Below are 12,071 nucleotides of genomic sequence, written 5' to 3'. Positions count from 1 at the left end.
CTGCATTTTAGTAACTAGCAATTCATCCTTTTGTCCTTTGGGTTTTAAATTCAAGTAAAGGACAGTGTGTCTAATGGTTTGCAAGGAAAAAAGATGTTTCATTAAGTGGAAGCCAGGGATTCCATGTACTGATGTAGAAGGACTTAAGGCCCGGTTGAAATGGATAAAAGGCTTTATAGAAATGAAAATGCTGAACCATGCCCCTCTAAGTTGGGTAGTCCGAAAACAGAAGTGTTTTCTTTGATATCAGAGGAATCAATGCTTATGTTTATACAAAGCTTTACCAAGCTTCTAGAGTATGTGTTCTTTTCCCTTTTACAGCCAGGAATATGCATATTCGTGGATATGCACGTATTAGAGTCCTGTGTACCTGAACACGAAAACTTTTCTGTTTTGTTTTTGGACAGTCTTCTCTATCAATAAGGTGAAATGCTCATTCCTTCTATGCCCAGCTGTTGTTTTAAGATTGACTCTACCCTGAGCGATGTGCAGCAGTGTGAAGGTGGAGTAGGAGAGTAGTTACAGAGAGTGATGGAACAGAGCTGGCTGGAGAGATGGCTGCTCTCTACTAGAGTGTGGCGTGAGAATCGGAAGGACGAAAGGAGGATGGATTAGTGGTTTTCAGGGGTTTGGGATGGGAGGGTGGGAAGTGGATGCGGTTATAAAACAGCAACGTGAAGGTTCTTTATAGTGCTGGTACAATCTTTTGTCTTGTGGTAGTAGGTAGACAAACCTACACAAATGGTAACATTGTTTAGAACTTAATACACATGCACATGAGTGACTACAAATAAAACTGAGGAAATCTGAAGAGGATTGGTGCTTATATCAATGTCAGTATGTCCGTATTTCCGGTTGTGATATTATAATACAGTTTTGCAAACTGTTATCTTTGGGGGAAACTGGGCCAAGTACATGGGAGATCTCTGTGTGTTTCTTTTTAAAAAAATTTTTTTTTAACTTTATTCATTTTTGAGAGACAGAGAGAGACAGAGCATGAGTGGCAAAGGGGCAGAGAGAGAGGGAGACACAGAATCTGAAGCAGGCTCCAGGCTCCGAGCTGGCAGCACAGAGCCTGACGCAGGGCTCAAACTCACAAGCTGCGAGATCATGACCTGAGCTGAAGTCGGACGCTCAACTGACTGAGCCACCCAGGCGCCCCTCTCTGTATTATTTCTTAAATTTGTATGTGAGTCTACAATGACCTCGACAACAACAAACAGCATAATATTGCCAGGTTAAAAAAATATAAAGAATTGAGAAGCAGAGAAATAAAATGAAAATAATATTTTCAGACAATTTGCTTTGAATTCCCTCTTGCCTCCAACTTTTACGTTGCTGTTGAGTTCCACCTTTCTTTTTTCTCATCTTGCCTATATTCTTGAATGCCCATGCCAGACTAAGAATCATAAAGTGATGAATTCTCTTTGAGCTTAATAGAATAAACCTCTTGAGTAGAAAAAAATTAACACGTGGAGAGAGTAGGGTGAGTGTGGGTCAGCAGAGCGAGGTTCAGACTGGTGTCCTTCTGTTGTACGCTCCCCACAGTGTCACCCTCTCAGGAGAGGTTTGCTGACGGCATCCAACTCATTGACTGTTGAGGGGCCAGTGACTCCTCTTTGTGCCAGTCAGATGAGTACTGCCCTCTTGTCACCTGCATTTTGGCCCCTTGCAGGTTTATAAGCACCTTTCTTCAAGGTGAGAGAAAGGTAAAAGGTGGGCTGCTTAGTTTTAATTTGTGTTAGCTGTTCTGCTAAAGGACGGGGGGAGGGGGTGGAATGGAAGTAGTGCAGTGTGGACTACCTGGTTTTAATTGAATTAAAAGTATACTCGGTTACTAGGACAGTATCTGGCAAGTGAAAGATACTGCCTGAATGTCGGAAGGCGTTTCACAGTTCTAGTCTAACCCGGCGGCTATGCCCAGTGGCTTATGATTTTGACTGTTTATGTTAGCATTTTATTTATAACTTAAAGCCTGGCATGATTTGGCTCTCCTATGTATTTTTCTTGTAGTCTGTCTTTGCTTACTGATTTCTTTCCAAGTAGCTTGTTTATGTGTGATTGGTTTCTCGGGAGATCACAATTGTCCCATCTTCTGACATGTGCTTCTAGCTTTTCCCCACTGTGCTGCTGATGGATCATTTTCTTTTCACCATGTCATAAGCCTGAGAAGAGCTGCCATGCTTTCTTCATTGTAGGAGTAGGGCTATATTAGTTTACTTTTGAGAGATGGAGTACATTCTGTGATCATAATATATATACATATATAAATATATATAAAATATATAAAATATATATAAATATATATATACTAAATACATATATACTAAATATATTTATATATACTAAATATATATATTAAAGATGTATTTAGTATATAATTTCTTTACTAACTACCAAAGTAACCCAAATTAGAAATAACTTATCAACTTTGAAAATTTGATTATCTTAACATTGGACATTTAAGTTCAGTTGATGATGTTACAGTCTTTCCTTTGTCAGTGTTGTTGAATATAAGGAGCACAGACCCCTAAGTTGAACAGATGTGGATTTGAATCCTAGTCTATCATGGTTCTGTCTAACATTAGGAATACTATTTCTCTTAGTATCCCGTGCAAGAATAGTTAGATGCAACAGTGCCTAATTTGATGCTGTCAACATCTTACCCCAAATTGGGTGCTGGTTTTAGTTCTGCTCAATGAGTAACCGTGTGCCTAGAATTAGTATGTATCAGAATTTTTTGTCCATAGAAGCTTAATTAACTACCTTCAGTAAAGTCAAAGTCTAATTTCTTGTTTTCCTTGAATGTTAGACATAATGGCAGTGGTTGCCAATAGAATTTGAAGATCCTTTTTCTGAGAAATTAAAAGGTTTTGGGTGTGGTAGAGCTGATTATTGAGTCTGCTTGTTGAATAACCAATGGTGGTGGTCTTAGCCTCTGAGCATTTAAAAGTTGGTGATTTTAGGTTTCAGGTTAAGTCCTAAAACAAAATTTCCCCCTTTTCCTCCAGTTTGCAACCTATAGTTGCTCATTTGTTTTTCTCCTGCATATCTGTGTCTGCCACATGCCCTGAAGGATGGCCCTTGTTGTCCCTGCGACAGATGACAGACTTCATTTCTCTGAACTTTGAACTGTTCTTTATGCACCCTTTTTTATTCTAGAATCAGCTGTGTGGTGCATACACCTCTGCTCCAATTCTCAAATGCCATTTTGAGATGGACCTTTTGCTAAGAGTACCTCTAGCTTAATGTGTTGTTACTTACCCAGTAGGATTTACGTCTCAACAGTGAATCTTTGAGGACCAGTAATTAAATCCCAAGAGTGAATTTCTACTGCACACACAGTTGGTGTGTGTGCATGTTGGTATATTCATTTAGGAAGGTGGTTTGTCATTTTTCTGTAAAGTTGAAGATCTGGCACTTGTACCCTGGGAAGGCACTCTCGAGAAGCTATGGCGCCGATGCACACACCGGGAGACGTGTGTGCACATTCCTAGCAGTGCTGGTCAGAAGAGCCACGTGAAAGCAACTCAACTGTCTACTAATGGTGGAATGAATACATAAGTCAGTGGATGAGCCGCTGAAACATATTGTGAAGTAAAAGGAACACTACATAGCCACAAAATACCTCCGTACGATTCTACTTACATAAAGTTCACACGCAAGAAAAAAGCAAGCTGTTATTTAGGGATGCATATTTGAATGGTAAAATGGAAACCAAGGAAACGGTTATGGTACAAATCAGGATCGTGTTCCCCTCTAGTAGAGGGGTGAGGGGTAATGATTGGGTAGGGGCATGCAGCAGGTGTCGGTGTTGGGGGCACTTCCTGATGTTGATGCTGATCTATTTTTTGACCTGAATAATGTTTACTTATATTCATTGGATAATAATAATAATAATCATCCTTCTCCTCCTCCTCCTCTTCCTTCTCCATTAATTTATTCATTTTTAGAGGGGGAAAGAGAATCCCAAGCAGTCTCTGACAGAGCCCCACACAGGGCTCAGTCTCACAAACCCTGAAATCATGACCTGAGCCAAAATCAAAAGTGAGATGCTCACCCGACTGAGCCACCCAGGTACCCTGAATAATTATTCTTTAAATCTTACCCATTCTTTTATGTGTCTCTCTACACAAGGAAAAAAAAAAAAGTCTAAAAATGGATTTCTAATGAGAGGATTTCAGTTACCACCACAGACCATGGGGAACATTTTGGGAGAGGCATTCCTTTTTGGCATCCCGAGGTCTTCAACACACAGGTGCCGCCTGCTTTGTTTCAGTCTCTGGCTGAAGGTCAAGGCATCTTGTTTTACTGAGGAAATGGGGAGAGACCATTAGTTTGTTTGAGGTCACACTCTTTCTGGTAGGATTGGGAATCTTCAGACATCTTTTTAGGAGTCTTTCTGTAAGCCTCTGAAACAGACGATCGCGCCTACAGCTTTTCTTTTTGAACAATGTTCTTGCAGTTCTAAGTTATGTTTCACAAGCTTGGAGAATGGTACCATACTCTCACTTATATTCAGGCATAAGAATGTTAGATCTTTAAGGAAGTTTTCCACCCCCTACCTTTATTTTTTTTCCCCAAGTGGTGAGTCATTGAATTCATGCCATATGCTTTATCTACTCCTTTCAAGAAGTCACAGATAACTAGTTAGAAAAATGTGTACAGTGTGAGCAAGAGTGCACTGGGGCAATATTGAAGAGAAAAGGTTTTCCCCCCCCCCCACATGTTTCTGTGCAAGTCTATAAGCTCTTTCCCCCTCTAAAAATGAATAAATTAATGGAGAAGGAAGAGGAGGAGGAGGAGAAGGATGATTATTATTATAAGTTTATTTTCAGTGGAGCAAATAGAAAAAAAATGAAATGATTAGACTACAGTTGGGTCAGTATAGTTGCCCATGCATATTTTCATTTAAAGCTATTGTAGATCTTTCTTCAATGACATTTTATGAAAAATTGATTGGGGAGGAGATTTTAATTATAATGATATTTGATTTTCCTCCCCACCCTTGGTATCCTTTTGCCAGCAAGTAGACTGAACAGGAAAAGAAAGCCTATCGCTCTAGCAGCCCACGAAGCAGCCGGGCAGCTGCATTTGTCCCCATTGACTCAGTTCATTTTTTTTTTCCTTTTCTCATGGGTGTGCATTTTGTCAGTTTTTACTAATCTATTCTTGTTACAAAACAGTGTAGTGGAAGAACCTTCCCTTTAGTATTTGAATCATTTGAAATAACAGAAACAGAACTATGTATGCATTAAAAAAAAACAACCTTCATTTGGGTAACAACAACAAAAAGAGGTTAAACCACACACACACAAAATAAATAAATCTTTCCTTTCTCGTAGCCAGACGAGGAAATGGGCTTAATTTGATTTTCTTTTTTTCAAGCCTCCAGAGATAAAAGCAGCTTGAATACCTAGAAGTTTGTTGGCTAAATTCCTGGTCTCTGCACCATTTTGTGTTTTTGCTGTCGTTGTTTCCATGCCGATTCTCCTTTGTCTGGTTTTACTGGTCCAGCTGCATCCATTTGATCATGTTCCTCATCACCATCCATGTTCACTTTCTAGCCGTGAAACTGTACTTTTCCTGGACAGCTTTAATTCCTCTCCCCCTTCCTTTAAATCTGTGACCTTTTCAAGTTCATTTGTTTAGGGATTCTTGTTGATCCTCCATGATTTTTTTCAGTGCTGTTTTTCCCCCCTGCCTCTCCTAGTACCTCCCACCTCTCTTCTCTGTTCCTTAATTGTAAATTAAGGCTTCTTTGGCTTTATCTAGTGCTGCTTAGCCTTTTCTTTAAATAGCATCATGAAGTCTATCCATTTCATTTCCCCACGATTTGAGAAAAAGAAGTGTGGATCTTTCCAACGGGTCTGATCATCTAAGTCATCCCAAAGTTTCAGCATTCAGTTTTTCCAGAGGATTCATGTCAGCACCTGGAGCACTTCTGGTTTTCTTCTCGTTCTTGTTTGGCATCTGAATTTAGCTTACACCTCATTTTAATCTTTTTTTTTTTTCTTGTTTGTAAAATAATACTCCTTGAAAAGTATTAGAAGGTCTTTATGCTTTTAACCAGTGTCTCTATAAACTTGGGCAAATTCAATACAATCAGACCCTGCAAATATTGATCGTTCCATGCTTTGTGTAATGTTGTTTTCGTTTGAATATTTTGTGCTTGACCTTTATCTTCTAATCCTTTATGTCACTAAGGATTGCATCAGCTGGAAAGGCTTTCATATACATGGATCTGTTTTTACATCATTTTTAATACTCATTGGTCATTGGAGAGATGTTTTGTACTCATCAGAGAGAGGTTTGTGTGGGGAGCTTCTGATGTTGGCTTTATCTTTATTTCCTCAAGTTTTGTGTTGGGTTTGCTCAGTGCTTCCATTATATTAAAATCTGTTGTTAGGCGCTTCTACCTATCGGATTTTAGTATCTCCAGGGGAATCTGCCTTTCATCCAGTGTGATCTGTCCCCTTCAAAAACTTGTCTCATGGAAAATTAAAGTCACTACAATAGTACTTGATTTGATGACAGATTTTGGTCCCAGAGTAGCCATTTTGTCACAATCACCATTTTTGGCACTTGGAGCTGTCTTTCTGGTCCTTGTCCCACTAAGCTGGGCCATAGGATCACCAGCAGTGATGATAGGGTCTCCAGTTCATTTTTAAGAACTGAATGTTTAGCATATTAGATAATTTAGATTATTTTTACTGGAAATATCTTTTTTTATTTAAAAAAAAATTTTTAATGTTTACTTATTATTGAGAGAGAGACACACAGAGCATGAGCAGGGAAGGGGCAGAGAGAGGGAGAGACACAGAATTTGAAGCAGGCTCCAGACTCCAAGCTGTCAGCATGGAGCCTGACGCGGGGCTTGAACTCACAAACTGTGAGATCATGACCTGAGCCAAAGTTGGTCACTCAACCAACTGAGCCACCCAGGCGCCCCTGGAAATATCTTTTTTTAAAGTTTATTTATTTTGAGAGAGATGGAGATAGCGCAATTGGGGGAGGGGCAGAAGAAGAGAGAGAGAGAAAGAGAGAGAGAGAGAGAGAGAGAGAGTGTCCCAAGCAGGCCCTGTCCCATCAGCGCAGAGCCTGATGCGGGGCTCAAACCCATGAAGCCGTGAGATCATGACCTGAGCTGAAACCAAGAGTCCCACACTTAACCGACTGAGCTGCCCAGGCACCCCCTTACTAGAAATATCTTAATGAAAGAATATTAGTGAATTTTTTTGAATGTGACTTGTATTCCAGATACAGTTCTTGTTGTTCAGTGTCTAACTAGCTGCGTCATCGAATTTGCATGCCACGTTCTGATAGCATCTACAATATTCCTCTCAACTGCTGCTGTCTCCTCTCTGTTTATTCTCATGGAGTCATACTTACTTTAAAAAGAGAAATACCATTTATTTTTATTTTTTCTTTTTCTTTTTTCTTTTAGAGAGCATGGGAGAGGGACAGTTTGGGGCGGGGGGGGGGGGAGAGAGAGAGAATATCTCAAGCAGGCTCCATGCTCAGCGTGGAACCTGATATAGGGCTTGATCCCATGACCCTGTGATCATGACCCAAGCTGAAATCAAGAGTCAGATGCTCCATTGACTGAGTCACCCTGGCGCCCCATGAAATATCATCATTGAAAGGGAGGTTTTGAGAAGCAGAGCAAATAAATGCTCATGATCAATGTCCTATTTAAGTGGAAATTGGTAAGTTCTCTTTACTGGCTCTAGAGAGAATACCCTCCTCATTCTCCTAACTATAATTGATACTATAGTAATAATTAATATATTTATATTAATTAATGGTGAAATTTGACATAAAGCTGATATGTAAGGTTTTGTCATGTCAATAAGATTAAGCCTGATTATTAATGCAATTCTTTGTGTAAAGAATACTGAAAGGCAGAATGGGGAAAGTCCAAGCCTTATAATAAAGGCCCCTATAATACTAATAAAAAAAGAGAATAAAAGTTATTTTGGCAAAGCCTTGAATGAAGGTCCGTGGAGAACTCCTTGTAATCTAAAAAGCGTGAAACACATGAATTCAGAGGCTATGAATTTAGAATGAAGATTAATAATCCTTAAGATTGTGATAGTAAAGTCATCTATTCTGGTAAGTGTAAGTGAAGTGTAGTGACTGTATTCAGGCAGTAGAGTGGAAACCACCCTTGAGTGATGGATGTCAGCTGATCCCAGTCTTGATTCTGGTTGTCATTACTAAGTACGTGCTCTTGGAGGAGGTGAAACTCCCGGAAGCTCTTTTTTAAAGCTGCGAACTAGAAATAATACCTGCCTTGCTTTAGTACAGGGTGCTTCTGAGGATCATGGAGAATTACTGGAAAAATTAGAGTGCTACACAAAAGTCAATCATTATTGTATAGGCAAGGAAAGCAAACTGTTGGGGTAGAATATGCTAGGTAAGTGTGATGGAGAGAGAGTGTGGGGGGGGGGCAGAGAGAGAGAGAGAGAGAGAGCGAAAGAGAGAGAGAGAGGGAGAGAGAGAATCCCCAGCAGGCTGCACATTGTCAGTGCAGAGCCTGACATGGGGCTCAAACCCACAAACCATGAGATCATGACCTGAGCCAAAATCAAAAGTAGGACATTTAACTGACTGAGCCACCCAGGTGCCCCTGAAATCAGGCCTTTAACTGGGGCTGTCATTAAAATATCCAAACATCGTATTGATATATATAACTAGAATATAGCACACAATGATAATTAGCTCATTTTTTCTTAGTTTCTTTGTAATATGTGTTGACCTATTTCAGTCTCTGCAACTATAGAGGTGACACAGGGAAGTTGAAAGATGATTAAAAATGGGAAAAGCAGGATCTGTGATGAAAGGTTCATGATACTAAGGAAAAGAAGTCTGAGAAATGATTTAATAATTATGTCATATGTGTTCCAAACCCAAGACAATGGAAGAAAACAAATGTGCTTAACTAAAATGCAGAAGATTTAGATAAGATATTGCTGTGCATTTAGTACATGAGATGTTAACTGGGCATCTAAGGGAGAGTTGGGGATCATCTTGATTGGAAATCTTTCAAAATAGATTTGGTCTCCTTTAACTAGAATGAGTTCAGCAATATTCCTTACTGCTGCATAGGGATGGGCAAGGTGATTTCTCAAGGCTTTTTCAACCTTATAATTCTGTTCTCTGGGCTTCTTGTAATTTCTCAGTAGTTCTATAGCATTTTACCCCAATGTGTTAAGTTAGCACATCTAATGTTCTCAGAAGGGTTAGGCTTAAAATAGATGGGCAAGTGATGTGTGTGTGAATGGAGTCCTGTGGCCATTAGTGACCCTGTGACAGCAGATGGGCCTGAAGCTGACAAGCTGACGGCAGTAAGAGCTACCACTGCCTGAATACCTACCATATGTAGGCTCTGTATAAGGTGTGTCACATGTCCTTTTTTCTATGTCATTGACTTGTGACTGTAACCACAGGGTAGATTTCATTATCTTGATACATGTTGAAACAAAGTCTTAGGTAAATAATTTGTACAAAATTCACGTATGTGCATATCTAATAAACAGAATAAGGAATCAATGTAAGTATACCAGGCTTCAAAGTTGATATTTGTCCCACTTGATACTATCCATTAAAATCTACAAATATATTATTATCTAAGACATACTTTTCTTCTATATTTTTTTTCTGCAAAAGGAAGCTTTATTTACACGTGGTCTGTAGCTTGGGAGAGTTTGCGGTTGGTAAAGAAACTGCCTTTGGGTTGGAAGCAGAGACCCAGGCAGAAGTCTGGAGGCTTGGGAGCTGCCTCTGGGCCTTGAGGGTACCGCCCTTTGGGGTTCCTAGTCCTGTTGAAGGTAAGCCTTCCAATGAGGCCTCACCCAGCCCTGCTGGGACTGGGCTCAGGAGGTTGGTGATTTGTCCTGCTGGATAAGTTTCCTCTTCCTCCGGAAAGTATCTGTCCAGGAAGTCACAGAGATGGGAATCTGTGAGGGCAGGAACTGGTTCAGGATTTCCTCTAGGGCTGCTTCCTTGACACCCAGGGTGTGACCCCACTCATCTTGTGTCAGCTTCTGCATGTCCTAGAAGAGGACTCAGCTGCAGTTCTGGTTTTGTGTAGTCTAGACATGGTTGGTGCCCTTGGATCTCCCTGCCAACTTGTGGAAGAAGTGGACCCTGCCTTCCCAGGCCACACTCTTGCAGTTGTGATAGAAGCCCAAAGAGAGAGAGGTATAGGAAACTCATAGGTGCTGGTAGACTGGGCAGGTAATGGCGGCCCTTACCTTGGTAGAATAATTTTGGTGACTCTGGGGGCTCATAGTTGATTGGAGACAAAGAGATAACCACAAAAAATGGTATTAACTGGTCTGGGAAGCAAGGGATGGGCCAAGAGATGGGTCCTGGAAGCTACAGCTAGAGAGGAAATTGGAGGGTGATCAGAGGCTGGAGTGGGGGAAATCCTCAGGTCTATTCCACCCAACATTGCTGAAGCAAGAGAAAAGCCAATATGATAAACTAATTTGAGATATTTTAGATGGAAAAAAGCCTTTAAATGTACCTTTTCTAGTGGAAATGTGTACACTCAAAAGATTAATACACCTGTAGGATCCTTCATCATGTATTTCTAGCGTACTGTCATACCTGAAATGGAAAGGAAAGGAAGCCTTCATATGATTTGTTATGAGAATACTATAGTAGTCTCAGGATTTTCAGCTAAGAATGGAATGATGTTCATGAAATACCATTATGTACTACTAATTTAGTGACTGAATGTGGTGTACATTTCCAAAAGAGTAGCTGATGATGTCAACATGTTGCTTTTCATAATTTGTGGTGAGCATTCTTCCTGGAAATTAAATCTGCCTCTTAAATGTGTACTTGGCACTTGCAAAAGGAACTTGATGGAGAGCCTCTCAGTCATTATTATCCCTTCAGTGTTGCATCCCTGTGTATTGTACACGAAGGGAAACATTCCATCTTTAATAATAACGCTGCTGGTCTTTTAAAATCATAAAGTTTTACATCTTTTCATGTGCCTGTTGGTCATCTGGATGTCTTCTTTAGAGAAGTGTCTATTCATGTTTTCTGCCCATTTCTTCACTGGGTTATTTGTTTTTCGGGTGTGGAGTTTGGTGAGCTCTTTATAGATTTTGGATACTAGCCCTTTGTCCGATATGTCATTTACAAATATCTTTTCCAATTCCATTGTTTGCCTTTTAGTTTTGTTGATTATTTCCTTTGCAGTGCAGAAGTTTTTTTTATCTTCATGAGGTCCCAATAGTTCATTTTGCTTTTAATTCCCTTGCCTTTGGGGATGTGTCAAGTAAGAAATTGCTGCGGCTGAGGTCAGAGAGGTTTTTTCCTGCTTTTTTCTCTAGGATTTTGATGGTTTCCTGTCTTATTCAGGTCCTTTATCCATTTTGAGTTTATTTTTGTGAATGGTGTCAGAAAGTGGTCTAGTTTGATCCTTCTGCATGTTGCTGTCCAGTTCTCCCACACCATTTGTTAAAGAGACGGTCTTTTTTTCCATTGGATGTTCTTTCCTGCTTTGTCAAAGATGAGTTGGCCATACGTTTGTGGGTCTAACTCTGGGGTTTCTATTCTATTCCATTGGTCTATGTGCACATGAAAAGATGCTCAACGTCGCTCCTCATCAGGGAAATACAAATCAAACCCACACTCAGATACCACCTCACGCCTGTCAGAGTGACTAAAAGGAACAAATCAGGAGACTAGATGCTGGCGAGGATGTGGAGAAATGGGAACCCTCTTGCACTGTTGGTGGGAATGCAAACTGGTGCAGCCGCTCTGGAAAACAGTGTGGAGGTTCCTCAAAAAATTAAAAATAGATCTACCCTATTACCCAGCAATAGTACTGCTAGGAATTTACCCAAGGGATACAGGAGTGCTGATACATAGGGGCACTTGTACCCTAATGTTTATAGCAGCACTTTCAACAATACCCAAATTATGGAAAGAGCCTAAATGTCCATCAACTGATGAATGCATAAAGAAACTGTGGTTTATATACACAATGGAGTACTACGTGGCTATGAGCAAGAATGAAATACGGCCTTTTGTAGCAACGTGGATGG

At 40.2% G+C, this 12,071-nt stretch overlaps 2 protein-coding genes across 2 annotated transcripts in view; one reads left to right on the top strand and one right to left on the bottom strand.

Annotated features, from left to right (window-relative positions):
- AVEN (apoptosis and caspase activation inhibitor) overlaps window positions 1–12,071 on the top strand; it is a 199,278-nt gene that overhangs the window by 53,620 nt on the left and 133,587 nt on the right. The window lies entirely within an intron of this gene.
- Window positions 1–12,071, bottom strand: part of CHRM5 (cholinergic receptor muscarinic 5) — a 96,453-nt gene that overhangs the window by 66,616 nt on the left and 17,766 nt on the right. The gene's annotated exons all lie outside the window — the stretch shown is intronic.

Source organism: Panthera pardus, unplaced genomic scaffold (genome assembly GCF_024362965.1).
Source record: "Panthera pardus isolate Hobbes unplaced genomic scaffold, ASM2436296v1 HiC_scaffold_24, whole genome shotgun sequence".
NCBI lineage: Eukaryota > Metazoa > Chordata > Mammalia > Carnivora > Felidae > Panthera > Panthera pardus.
The sequence above is the reverse complement of the archived record's forward strand: the minus strand, read 5'-3'. Positions and strand labels throughout refer to the sequence as shown.